This window comes from Micromesistius poutassou (genome assembly GCF_964030765.1).
Source record: "Micromesistius poutassou genome assembly, chromosome: 13".
Classification (NCBI taxonomy): Eukaryota; Metazoa; Chordata; class Actinopteri; order Gadiformes; family Gadidae; genus Micromesistius; species Micromesistius poutassou.
The window spans coordinates 15,611,416-15,625,597 of NC_140283.1; the positions used below are offsets into that span (position 1 = coordinate 15,611,416).

Here is a 14,182-nt window from a genome sequence, read left to right on the forward strand (position 1 = left end):
TTTTCCAATAAACACATTTACAAAATGCGCTAGCACTTCTGGTTCTGATTAATGATCCCTGTGAGAGACTGGAAATATTCAATATTAGTGACATTAATGTGAGTGTGTGTGTGTGACAGAAGACAAACATTTATTTTTCCGCAAATAATTTAACTTTTCTTTTAACACCTAGATGTGTTTTAAATCCCTCAATGCCAGTTTTAATATGTAAAAACATTAATCGTGTTATTACATCACTATACTATTGAGATTACTATCTTAAAGTCACTCTGCTTGGAATTCATCAAGACATCTGTTCCTGATCTGTGTGTGTGTGTGTGTGTGTGTGCACATGCTTGTGTGTTGCTGTAGCCAAGAGACTTCCAAACGATTGAAATTGAGTATGCTGATCAAGCAGCTGGGTCTGACTTGGGGTCAGGAATCAATGTTCACTGGACAGCTGACAACGGATGGGGAGAATGTGTGCTTGCAGGAAAATGGATGGACAGATTTGCTTAAAAATATGCCAAATATTATACAAACAATGAATCGTAATTCATAATTGTTCACATAATAGTATCACACATCTGCTAGATTTAGTAAAGTAACAGTTGGCACAACTCCACATTGAGGGTAAACTAATAGATCATTGAAAAGGGCCATAACAGTTGAGCCATTTGGATATAATGACCCTTTCCTGTTTCCTGTTTCACTCATGCCCATTAGCTCTGCCAGCTGCCACTTCCTGTCCAGTGTTGACAATATACACCCACGTTATCGCCCACAATCTATTAACACAATATGACCCCCATTGAATCGTGGAACAGTCACACAACTTCACTCCAGACAAAGTATACATACTAATTTCCAACTGTTATTTGCATTAGCAGTACAGGTTGTACTGTACTGCTAAGTTAAATACATAAAATACAGGAAATGTAAAGGTTTGAGCTGTTCAACCTTGTAGTTAGCAGATCTGAAGACCAATAATGAATGCCTCTGTATCCAGCAGTTCACCTGAGTGTTCAGTTGAAACCTCTGGAACCTTCTATTTATGTGTTTATGTTTATGCAATGAGATGAGCATCCGCGTCTTGCTTTGATGCAGACCGAAATAAATGTTTAGTAGTCTTATCCAGGCAGTAATCAAAGTTGGTTCATATGAGACATTTAACAAGGCCCTTCAGAGATTAAATTAAATCAGCATTCATGTCCGTCCGTCTGGAGACACACACACACACACACACACACACAAACTCACACATGCACACAAACTCATGCACACCCTTATATGGCCTTGTCTGCCTCCTTCTGGTATCTTCTCGGCGGTGACCCACGGCCGGGTTGCCATGACATCAGAGGGTGAGACAGCAGAGCCCCGCCTCCACACCGGGAGAGCATCAGACCCGGAGCCCAGCAGGGAAGAATGGATGCGTCAGAGAGGATGAGCCCTGCCCCTCAAACTACCTTGCTGACCTTCACTTCCTGTCCCGTTGCACTCACTTCCTGCCCCGCTGCACTCCACCCCACCCACTCGTTAACATGAACACACTGCAGGATGGGCTGTCTTCAGATGTGCGTGTGTATGTTACAGGATAATTACCTCACACGTCAAGAGCCGCATCAAAACCTACAAATAGAAACAGATTAAGGCCATTAAGTCCGTGATCTCTGTCCTGTGGCACAGAGAAGGAGGGGGGGGGGGGGGGGGGGTGTTGTATAGTCTACATGTCTTTCTTTATTTTAACTGATAGCAAAACATAACTCGGAGAGTGAGCAATATGTCTATGTTTTATTGTCAGGCATGAGCAATTTCATGTCATTCCATGTCTGGTGACTCCTGTCGGCTTTCCTGTCATTCGTAAACTGCTGCTCCTTTTTTTTATTACCCATAATAAAAGCAATGATGATGTTTATACTGTATAGGTCTAGGAAAAAATAATCAACAAACAACACAGAATGGAAAGACATGCCTACAAATTGAGGGCATGTCATTGAGGCCCAATCCAAAGTGATGTATATTGTAGGATACAATATACATCACTCTTAAGATTGGGCCTCATCTTAACACTTAAGATTGTTTTGCCAGCGCCGCCGTCTGTCAATTTCTAACCAGAAACAGTGTTGATAGATTACCACCGGAGGGCGCTGTAATTTGCGTTATAAAGAGACATAGGCGATCAGCAATTAGGTAGTTCTCATGAATTTGTTGGCGAGCATTCATTTCCTCACGCCCACTATCTACAAAAGCAGGGTCATCTAATACAGTTTGAACAAAGTCGAACTGATTTTCCTTTGTAGACCTAGTCTTAAGAGTTGGGCATATAAGCAAATGTTACTATTGGCCATAGCTTACATACACTATTCATCTTCTACATTCGGTATGAGAGAAAGATAAACTCCTCTGAAACGGGATAACCGGTTTGCTGTAAATCCAGTCGGTTATTATTCAGTAAAGCCATTGCTTACGACTCTCCCCGGCAGTGGATTTCTTTTCTTTGGCTCCGATTCGCGTTGCCAGGGCAGAGGAGAGCAAACAATGCTCGGAATGGGTAAGAAAAAAAACTTGAGTCATTCTCACATGTCAACTCCGGGCCCAAACCCCTCCTACTGCTGCTAGACGTGGACCTAAACTCTATCCTCCTCCGTCCCCCTCCTGGGACAGAAAGGGGATTCCTGCTGCTGCCCTGCAGGGCCTGGCCCTTGTGATAGATCAGTCACTCACTCACTCACAGACCACATAAGAACCTTGTTTGTCAACTCATTCGAAGTTCGAACTTATTCGAAGTGCCTTGGGAATAATTGTATAATTGTGGTTAGCTTAAAAACTTGTGAGGTATTTATAATGTAGCCTATTAAAAAAAAGAGAATGCATGTATGTTGACTAAAGGCCTAGCTCCTGAATTCTGCCGGCTACCAGACATAGATACCAGTATTTTATCGAATAACGTAGTTCTTTATTTTTCAAATAAAGATAAAATGTTAAAATAAACAGAAGACGAATATGGTTTAATACAGTGTTATCTTTTAGTCCAACGTTTGTACATTAAAGAGCGAGAGCAGACCAATTGCGCGTGGCCGCGGTTCTCCGGGCCAGCCTCTATTTAGCACGCGCGTTCCCGCGGCGGGCTTGTGGAAAAACTGCGGCTGGTCGGAGCCACGCAGGGACGAGTGTGTTCAATCACCGCTAGAAATACATTCGGATTTCGTGTTTTCCCCGAAGACATTCACGTAATCCAACCGGGATCATGGCTGAGACCCACGCGTACGAGCACACCCGGGAATGACTCTGGATCAACAAGGTAAGGAAAAGTTTAAGTTAAGCGTAAACTGAAACTGCCTCATACTAGTCCCAAGTCTCGCAAAAAATCGCTGCGAAGTTGTGTGTACAGCGGGGAATGCGATGATTTTTTTGCAACGGCAGACACACACTACTGTACTGCCTCATTGTTGTTACAATCCCGGTATCGCAGTGTCTCCACCGCGTTGATCCGCGGTGAGCGGGATACAAAACGTCGATCCTGGAGAAGTTTGCGCGTTACCGTAGCGCAGTCTTCCACCAAAATAAGTGGTCGTGTTGGGCCAGTACCTTCTGTGGTGCGGGATATGCTGCAGGCTATTTGTTTTTTTGTGTTTAAACAAAGCTATCGTACATCACTGTAATACGTTTCTTTCGGTGGTTGATTGACTGATACTGTGGAAGTTAAATGGGCTGGAGCCATCCATCCACATGAATATGCAGTATGGTTGTCTCCCAGTGTCTAACGGAGGGCGCTCAGTGATGCAACATCATATTGTCACGTTGAAAGTCGTCTATATGTTAACTAGGATGACATCCCAACGCCACTCTAGCTTTTTTTGGTGCAATTGTTCTGGAATTACTTAAGGACTATGATAAATGATAAAGAAAAGTATTTTATTTTTTTACTGCCTTGGGGAAATGTATTTGGCCTGATGACCATCACCTATTTGCTTAATCTTGGTGAACTAATGGTTTGTTTTTCGTATTAAAACGATGTAGTAGGCTACTTCTGTTTGGGAAATGTAGTTGCCAAGACGTTATGCAGCGTTTGCACGGATGCACAGTTTGGAGTAAGATTGGTTCACGGTGGCAGATGTCACCTTGTTACTGATGAGGCAGAAGCAGAGCCAGCCTTTCTGATAAAACAGGGTGCACATATTTTCGACCGGGGTATCTCCAAGCTCGTCCAGAGAGCCTACGTGATGCAATGGTTATGTTGGTCTGTTCCATCTCAGATCAAAATGTGAAGGACATACCTGAGATTCCACGCAGTAAACAGCCTTCACGTTTATGGTAATCTTGAACTTTCCATTTGACATTGTTTTCGAAAGTCGTGATCTCTTTGCCCGATAAAGATGCTGCCTGGTGCCGAAGCAACGCACGTCCATCACGTTCGACTGAAACGATCTGGAAAATGTAAATTCAATTGCCAATTAATTGCCAATTAATCCTGCACCGTGTTACGTTTTTACTGCAGTATAATAATGCTGCAACTATTATTTTTAAAATTGTTTATGTTTTTGTAATTACATTTGTTTATGTCGCAATCTGTAAGTATATGTTTTTGTGATGGATGCATCGAAAAGTTACATAGTGCAGGCCAGGGGTACATACCATAAATTTAGTGGCGTGAAAACACCAATATCTGCACAGTACTTCAGAATGTTTTGTGAATGAGATGACGTGTTCCTGGATCAGTGCACGATTGATGGGCCAGACCTTGACCCAACCCGTCATTCCTTAAAGTGTTTTCCGTGGGTGGGTTGGTGGGTGTGCGTGCGTGCGTGTGTGTGTGTGCCCAGCTAATGTATTAAACATCTGTGTACAACCACGAACCGCTTTCTTTTCAAACTGGAAATCACATCAGGAATAGGCTACAAAAGCCTACATGTTATACTTGTTTTAATAAAGGATAGAGCCACCAAGTAATTATTTATTCATTTAAAAATAGGTCCTCTCCTATAAAATAATGGGCATGAATTGAACGCTCAAAATTCAATCAACTGTTACTGATGAGGATGTTTACGTCTTCAGCTGGTTGGGCTAACATGTCTTTTCAAGCAACCGATTCATTTTTAATACTGGGTCGAGTGTAGTTATGGAGGTGGAAAGTTTCACATTTTTGAGGAAGATCATGTGACGCCAACATCCAATAAGATCGTCCCATGACGAGGGCCACGGCTGGAGACAGTACAGGGAGCAACAGGTGTGACCCGCGGGGTTAAGCTTCCGGAAAACACACACACACACACACACACACACACACACACACACACACACACACACACACACAATTACATACTTTTGACATTACAGTTCGACACATTCGTACAGTATTTATTTTCTTATTCTTTCCTTCTGTAAGAATATTTGATTATGTTAACATCCTAGGCATCGGAAAATGCTATACTTCTGGTTTCATTATGAATGTCTAACAATATAACTCCCATTGTTCAATTGGTGGTCATTCTTGTGTCAAATAAGGCTTTGCAATTCTATCCAGTTGTATTATGTTAATGAACTAAATATGAAGTAATTTGTCAACTGGTCTGATGGGCTGTGGTTAGTCAAAACCACAGCCCATTTGTTCCTCTACCACTGTGGGCATGTCCGGGGTTGTTGCTTTTGCTGTGTATTATAATTTAGTTGTATAGGCCTGCATTTATAATAATTGGATATCATAGTAATGATAATAACATAAATCTTTTAACTGTCAAAGTCCGGCTTGCACTTTCATTTCCTGGCTTGTTCATGGAGCCGAGGGCCCCTCATTTGACTGTGTAGCCTCATTTGTGTAATGAGGTAAATGATGGAGCATCTCCTACATGCTGCAGCAGGTTTGCTGGTCTCTTCTCCAGTGTGGAACTGCTACTGTCTGTATTAGAGTGGAGGTTTGGTGTGAAGAGAGAGCAGGGTTACAATGAAACTGGGCTGTCGTATCCAATATATCACCATATATATCAGACCCCTCTTATGGTATTTGATGCATAGGCTGACCATATGATTACGACTGCGAACGCTGCTCCATGTTCAGGGGTTCATGTGATCATCATGGACATGTTAAAGTGGCTCCCTGATTGACAGCTGCCACTGACTCTGGTCCTAGGAGAGTTCCAGAGATGATTGGAGTATTTTTGGAAAACAGCCCCATCTCACCAGCTCTATTCAGGCTCTCTTCGCCCCATTTCATCCAGCGGTCTCCATGGCTCTGGATGGGAGATGGATGGTTAGAGTTGGCTGCCGTTGCTCCCTGCTTTTTGTCGCTCCAGTGGGACCCTATCATTCATCCATCACTCTTTTACAGGGTCTGAGGGCCCCAGTGTTTGTCGACGGTGGCTTTTATTTGATGTTCCAACTCCACTCATCAGTGTTTTAAAAAAGCTAAATAACGTGATGTCCGTTCATGTCTGTTAATAGTATCTTCCTTATTATCTCTTGCAAAACATACAATGATTATGAAATACATTTGTTAACCTGAGTGCAAATAATGTATTGCAAACAATACCATATTTCCTTGGTAATACCATAGTGCTCTGATCAAAGTTTCTGTTGGTCGTGGATTTCTGTGGACCATGCTTCATTTAATGTAGCCTGAAATGCTATGTAGATGGGATACTTAACAACTTCAGAAATTTAATAAGTGAGGACTTTGTTCTTTGAGGGAAACGTTTTTGATTTAATTCTCACGGGGCCAGGAGAGATCAGCTTTGTGATTCATCTCATACTAACTTGATGGAGCGTGATGAAAAGTCCAATATGATTAAATGCCCTAGGAGGGTGAACGTGTATCATCCTAATTAAAGAACGTGCCTTTGACTTGGACAATAGAGAGGGAGAGGAGGAGTGAGACCAAGTCAGGGAGGCTGACAGTGACGACAGTTCACTTAGAGAAATATGGTCAGACTTCGAGACTCTTGAATTGTGACTAAAAAGTATATGTAATGAATGGCCTAGGAGGGTATTTCTTTTTATGTTTAACTGAACAGTAGTGAGTGAAACAGGACTGCCAGACCAGGCTGCTGAACCCTGTGCGGTCCAGAAAGGAGCGTGCAGTGGGCCTGGAGTGAGGCATTGTTGTTTGACTGCTGACGTCTTGCAGACCTTGTTGAGACACTAACTGCTATGACAACCTGTTATGGATTGTGTTCAGTGGGTGATGGATGAGGTGGCTCGCCGCTGCTCCCAGTCCTCAGGCAGCAGATACTCTAGTCCTAACAGACTCAAACACGGTCTTATTAAGAAGCTTCACTGGCTCTGACCAAGGTTTTGAACTTCACTGTGACCTGATGCACGGTGGATGACCTTGTGTACAGTGGCTGACGACATGTGTGGTGATAAGTGTGTGTTGTACGACATGATGGATCGTGAATGATGTTTTGTCAATGACATAATGTATGGTTATTGACATCATATATGGTGATTGGGGAATGCTGCCATGTATGGTGCATGACGTCATGGTGCATGACGTCATGTATTGGGCCTGGTGTAAGGTGAATGACAGCATATAGTGTGAATTATGTCATGTATAGTGCATGACGTCATGTATTGGGCCTGGTGTAAGGTGAATGACGTCACGTATGTATGTATTGACGTCATGACGTCAGACCTGGTATAAGGTGAATGACATCATGTGGTGTGAATGATGTATTGTTTAGTATAGTGAATGATGTCCTTTATGGTGAATCACGTCATGTACGGTGAATGACTTCCTGTACAGAGATGCATGGCGAATGACCTGATGTATGATGACTGGTACGGTCTTGGAAAATGCAGTCGTACAACTACCATTATTTAGGCGATAGTATAACGTACTGGAATTTGTGTGTGTTGGATGTGAGCCAAGAACAATAACTTATACAGGATATAACTTTGCTCATGTACTTTATATTTAATGCAAGATGCCATTCCAATAAACAGAGCTTTGTTTTCTAAAGCCGTCCCCGCTCCCAGCTCTTGGGAACAGAGGAGCACTCGCATCAGATAAGACCGGTGGCTATAGTTACTGATTATATCTTCTTTTTATGGCTTGACCCGTAATGTGCACAAATAGTAGGGTTCCTTACAATCCCTTCCGGAAAGTTCTTAAGTACAAAGACAGCATCTGCCTGTCAGCCCATTTAGAGGGGAGATGCTCTTTAATCTCAAAGAGTAACACAACACAATCTTCTACTAATAAATAAAATTTAAAAAAGATGTACATTTGTTTCTTCTTTTTATTAGTAGAAGATTGTGTTGTGTTACCCCTTGAGATGCTCTTTAATCTCAAAGAGTAACACAACACAATCTTCTAATAATAAATAAATACATATTTATTTATTTCAATTCAGTATTCAAATCTTAGCCAAACATGGGATGACCGAATTATCCTTTGTTTGTTTTGTGTTTCGTTTTGAAAACATTATTTGAATTGCCTTCTTTGGTAGCACTGTGAAACCTGCCATCCGTTGTGAGAATTCAAATATTCTTTTTTTACTGTATCTTATGCCATAAAATTAACTATTGATGGTAAGAGTGTATTGCATCATCCTCTCTGCACCACAACACGATAGAACCCAGAAGAGTTTACAAAGACGCTGCTTATATTTCATATATTATTCTGATCGAGTACGGCATTGAGTCATACTAATCTAAACCCCGGATGAACTTGGGTCCTCCCTAGAACATTCAGAGCTTCTTGAAATAGTCATGCGGTTGCATCATTGCAAATGCATTGGCCTGGGTAAGACTGGAATGACCCTCTGGGGCTCGGACAGTCTGGCCCTGCATCCCAAAATAACCACAACGCCTTGCCTCAGACAAGTCTTGCTGCTGTCTGCCCTTGTTTACCTTCTTGCACCTGAGCTGCTTACTCCCCCATCGAGATCAGATCAGATCCAGAATGTTATGTTCCCATCGGTCCGAGAGGTTGGGGGTCCGTGAGAGGATTGGATAAGCAGGGGAGGGATGGAACTGCTTGACATGAATACATACTGAAAGGAGGCGTCTTTACAGCCTCTCAATTATTTTCTGCAGTCGTTGTATTATACGTTGACTTTGTGTTTTTTTTCTAGGATGTATTTAATAGCCCCCTCGCCCCCCATAAAACATGAATACATCAAGGTCTGAACCGAACCGTTGATTTGTAGAATCGTTACCTCTACTCAAGACAAGAATCGTTCTTTTTAAGTTGCAATAAGAAAATGCGTGTCTAGATAATGTAGTCGCGGCAGGAATAACTGTGAGAGCTAAAGTGCATCCTGAATCACTATAAGCTATCATAATTCATCTCTAGTCTCCAGTCATCTGCTGTGGCTGTGCAGATATTATAAGTTAGACGTCAAAGAAGTTCCGGTGTTGATGCTCATATGCTTCCAATTCATATTTTGGTCCACATTTTGCTGGCTGGGCTGTGATCTACCTCACACAACTTCTCTTTCTAAGAATTTAATCCAAATTAGTTTCAAACTTCTACAAACGGTACAAGCAGTAGAATAAACGTTGAACCTCTGCCACCTCTGAAGTTAGGGATACTAAATATTTCAATGTTTTTCGCTTTAGTGTTTGCGTCCCTCTAAGGTTTAGCCGTGTTGTTCTCCAATGTCTTTTTCATTCGCCAGTTGGCTAAAGTCACCGGGATTAATGTACAAGAATGAGGTTCATAAATTAGGGATGAGGAGGTGCGAGGAGGAGCTGGGCTTGTTCCTCCTCTCACTAATGGCTCCTCCTGACACCGCACATTTCCAGAAGTTTCCACTGTTGTGGAGGCCGAACTGGGTCATCGTGACTCACTTTTCTCCCTCCAAATTGAGACCTTGAGACGGCAGTTTTTGAACGTGTCTTTGATTTGGACAGTAGAGAAGAAAGAAGGAGAAGAAGAGAAGGAGTGAGACCGAGTCAGGGAGACTGACAACGGTTCACTTTAGAAATATGGCCAGACTTTGAGACTCTTGAAGTGTGACTAAAAAGTCTATGTATTGAATGAATTAGGAAGGGAATTTATCTCCTATTGAACTGAACAGTAGTGAGTGAAATAGGACTTTGTAGAGGGCCTGTGAATGTGTTATCATTTACTGTTTAGTAATTGAGCTGATACTTTTACCCAATGTGGCATTTAGTCATTGTTAAGTAGCAGGTAGTTAGGGAAACATCTTGCTGAAGGAGGCCTACAGGTCAAGCATTTGAACTGGGGGATTGAACCAAGTACCTTTTCGGTTGGGAGTCAAACTCCCTCACCACCACGCTGTTCTGCCCTCTGAATCAGCCAATTCACCGTGATCATCACCCACGTCACAGAAACGACTGCACAGCAACAGCAGAGGTATTTGTAAGGCGATCCTGCTCTCGGAGAGCCCTTTGTCAGGTGGCATTTAAGGAGCGCGGTGACATTACGCCAGGACACAAAACGTGAAAATGCCTGCCAGTGTTCGCACGCCAAGCGACTTGTAAACACAATGAGGTGGCTGGCCTTGTCTGGCATGGCGCAAAGATTTTCCCACAAGGAATATTGTTCAGTGCCCACCCATCCGAGGGAGCTTACCTCCAAGGTACCCCCCCCCCCCCATCCCCCAGAGGAATGTAGTTCAACTCAACTGTCACTCAACCCTGCAGTGTGCTTCCGTCAGTAACCACCTACCTTGGCAGTGTACCTGTTGTTCGCCACTTGATCTGGAAGCATTAAAGGACAACATGCGTATACACACACATACTACGTCTCCTCCAGTCAAATCCCATTGCAAATCCAGCCAGAATAGCCAGAATACCACAACAGAGCTGGTTATATTTCAGGATGGCGGAGCACTGAGAGTAGCAAGCCAGCCATCCGTATTTGGAGAGACTACATCATTAACACACACAGACACAGACACACAAAGACACACACACACACACACAGCTTTGAGCACTACTGATGTCATTATCGTTGCAGACAAGGAACTTAATATATGCCTATAATATCATAACATATACCATTTGGGGGAGAGACTTCTATCGTCCATCTCGTGAAGTGTCTTGACAACACCGTGAGTGCGTAGACTCACAGCTCCCCCCCGGGGGAAGTCGTTGCCCAAAGATCATCTGGAGGATTTGGTGAACAACATCCCTGTCTGCATGTTCTATATTTAACCCCCGACTTTACGGCCGTGGTACCGATTACATCATGCCTCTGGCTCGGCCATTAAACCCCATCCCAGTGGCCTCTCACCAGTTAACGGGCTTCCCTCGTCGGGGGCAGGGGGTTGGAGAGGGGTTTGACCTCCAGCGATGGCCCTGGGCCGGTCCTTATCGAGTTAACCATCCACCCACCCATGGTTTATTTGGTCGAGGCCAGCCTTAACGGTTTTTCTTGCGGAAACCCAACTCTGTGTTTTTCCGCTCACCAAGTCGGGAGTCATTGGGAGCCGGGGCGGATGGACCGAGCTGTAATTAGCAGCGACCGTAATCACACTGGGAGCTAACCCCGGCGGCGGTGGAGGAGGGACCACGGGTGGCTACTCTCACCGCGACAATCTGTGGAGTTTCCCCCTTTTTGTCGCCGGAGCCGTCTGGTGCTAGCGCCACGCTAGACCTCCCTCGGAGCTCCAGAGCGCAGGGAGGGAAGGCTCGGGTCTCGGGGGTCCAAGGGTGAAGAGGAGATCGCAAGAAAGCATTCCAGATGGAAAGCCCAAACACTGCAGAAAAGAAGAGATTAAGAAGTGGGAGGGGGGGGATGCCATGCAAGAGAGGTTGAATGGGGACAGAGATGGCAGCAGAGAAGTGTTTTTGGCCATTTAAGAAGTCAAAAGCTCTTGGGTTTGTTTTATTGTCGTGGTGCCGAATCCGGTTTAAATATAGTGAGTGATGCCATGCACATGTGATTCAAACTGCTGGTTTCGGATCAGTGCAGGCCTTTCTTTTTCTGCCCTGGCTCCGGGAGGAATGGTGATGTCATACTCTAACAACATGATGTTTGCTTAAAATAGTTTGCCTTTGTTTTCTATTACGTATTTCTTAAAACACGGTTCACTCAACCCGGGAAACAACCTGCATTCCTTATATGTGACAAAACGTAGCCCTGGCATCAAATCAACGAATTAGCCTTTTTGTTTATTGGTTTTGTTGGTTAATTACAGTTTTGTGAATCTGTTGATTGGAGCCATTTAATTTGTGTGAGCTTTCATGTGTTCTCGGTTGTCTCAGTTCTTGACTTCCCCTTTCAGTCATGCTAACTGTTTGAACATGAATAGAACAGTGTCAAAATAGAAATATCAAATTGATTCACATAATGTACTGTGTCCAAGCAGCATGGGCATGTTCCCCACAATAGCTAGGATTAGGCCTACATGGTTCTATGTGTCAATAATAAGCTTGTTTTCTTCTCATCATGGACAATTAAGCCCCCACCTCCCCCCACGATGGTTTTTTCTAATGGTTGATAACATGCACAAAACGCATGTAAATAGTAATTTTAATTTATTCCAGTAGATCCTTTGACAACACAGGTCTGAGCAGTTATCTAACCATTCTTGCTCCTCCTTGGTGTGTAATGTCTTCTCTGGTTCCAGGCTAATCATATGGATGGAAAAAGCCTTTGATATGCGTTCTGCCGAGCTTGCCATGTTTCTCTCCGTCAGGGAATGCATCTTTTTGGGCTGCATCTGGAGATCAAAGCGACTAATGATAATAATGCATATGCATCTCAATGAGGGCTTGGCTTATAGTGTTATGTTTTCATCAAGCCCCACCAAATGCTCACACTACCAAAGGAGGCTTCATATCCTCTGTGATATACCACTCATGTCTGTAGCCTTCCTCCAAAGTTATACTATTATGAATGGTCATCGTCAGCACGTAGCATTTTGCACATTAGCTGAGACAATCCAGTACATTTCATGTATACATTTTAAGGTGTTAAGCAGACGCCTTTATCCAAAGCGACTTACAATGGTTCATACACATTCACACACCAACGGTGGAGTCATCCATGCAAGGCCAGCTCATCTGGAGTAAGGGTTAAGTGTCTTGCTCAGGGACACCTCAGCACTCTGAAGAGGTGAACTAACATCCTTCCGGTTACAAGTCAACCCGTACTACCTCCTGAGCTAGGGTCGACCCCTTAGTCGATGTGGAGGGCAGCAACCATACAACGTGGGATGATTCATGAAGTTATTATTTAGCAAAACGCACCTTGCATTGACTTTGCGGCACGGATACAACAGATTATGAGCAGAAAGGGGTTGGGGCTATCTGGTCCTGTAAGATGCCTTCAGTCACAATGCAGACCACCAAACACCCAAGCCACTGCACTCCAGCCCTGCTGAGAGCTTGATGAATGGCCGGAGATGGTTGGCTGCTTCAGTGGTACCTCGGTCTGTTCAGACACATTCCTCCCGGCCCCTGCTCGTTAGGCTCGACCATGTGACCACCAAAGGGCACACATGGGCCGAATTAATTACTTTAATCGTCAGGGAAGTTGTGTCACTTTCTTGATTACTTCCTCTCGTGCTCTTTCTCGTGTTCCTCTGTATAAAGAACACATGGTTTGGCTCTCCATGGTCCTATTAAAATGTACAAAAGGCATACAACCTGTCTGCATTCTCATCAGTCACTCACTCACGCCAACTGGCTCACTCTGGTGACCTCCATCACTTCCCCACACACAGGACCCTCAACACACATGCTGAAATAGCTTCACATGCATGCCGGAACAGAGACCAAGAAGTTTTCCATGCTTTACTATCACCTTCCAACAGCACAGAAGCCAAATAAATATTAGTGTTGGAGTCTGCATTACGGGACCTGGAGCAGCCAACTCTATAAGGAACAATGTGTAAACAGACACCCTACTCGAATGCAGCTTCTTTGGACAACACTAGCTGTGGCCACAACAAATCCTTATATAGCTTGATTTCAGCTCGGGCTGACGCTGCCAAGATTGAAAGCATGAATATGTGAATACACAATACATGAATATCACCGTGGGATAGTGGGAAACGTCGTCTCGATTGCTTTGTATGTCTACATGTGAAGTAATTGACAATAAAGCTGACTTTGACTTTGACTTTGATATACAGAGTGCTATACTAACCCTTTGAACCAAGAATAATAATTGGCAACATAATTACTTTTAGTAACGCAACATGTTTGCGGTAGCAATTCAATAAAAATTGACTTATTGCTGTTTAACACTGTTTTTTTTAATCGCTAATGAAATTCTTTGGAGCTAGTT

General features: G+C 43.5%; 1 protein-coding gene across 2 annotated transcripts in view; it reads left to right on the forward strand.

Moving 5' to 3' along the window:
- Positions 1-3,121: 3,121 nt before the first annotated feature.
- peak1 (pseudopodium-enriched atypical kinase 1) overlaps positions 3,122-14,182 on the forward strand; it is a 76,318-nt gene continuing 65,257 nt past the window's right edge. For both annotated transcript variants that reach the window (XM_084477596.1, XM_084477597.1), the window contains exon 1: positions 3,122-3,280. The gene's annotated coding sequence lies outside the window, so the exon portion shown is untranslated. The remainder of the gene's footprint in view (positions 3,281-14,182) is intronic.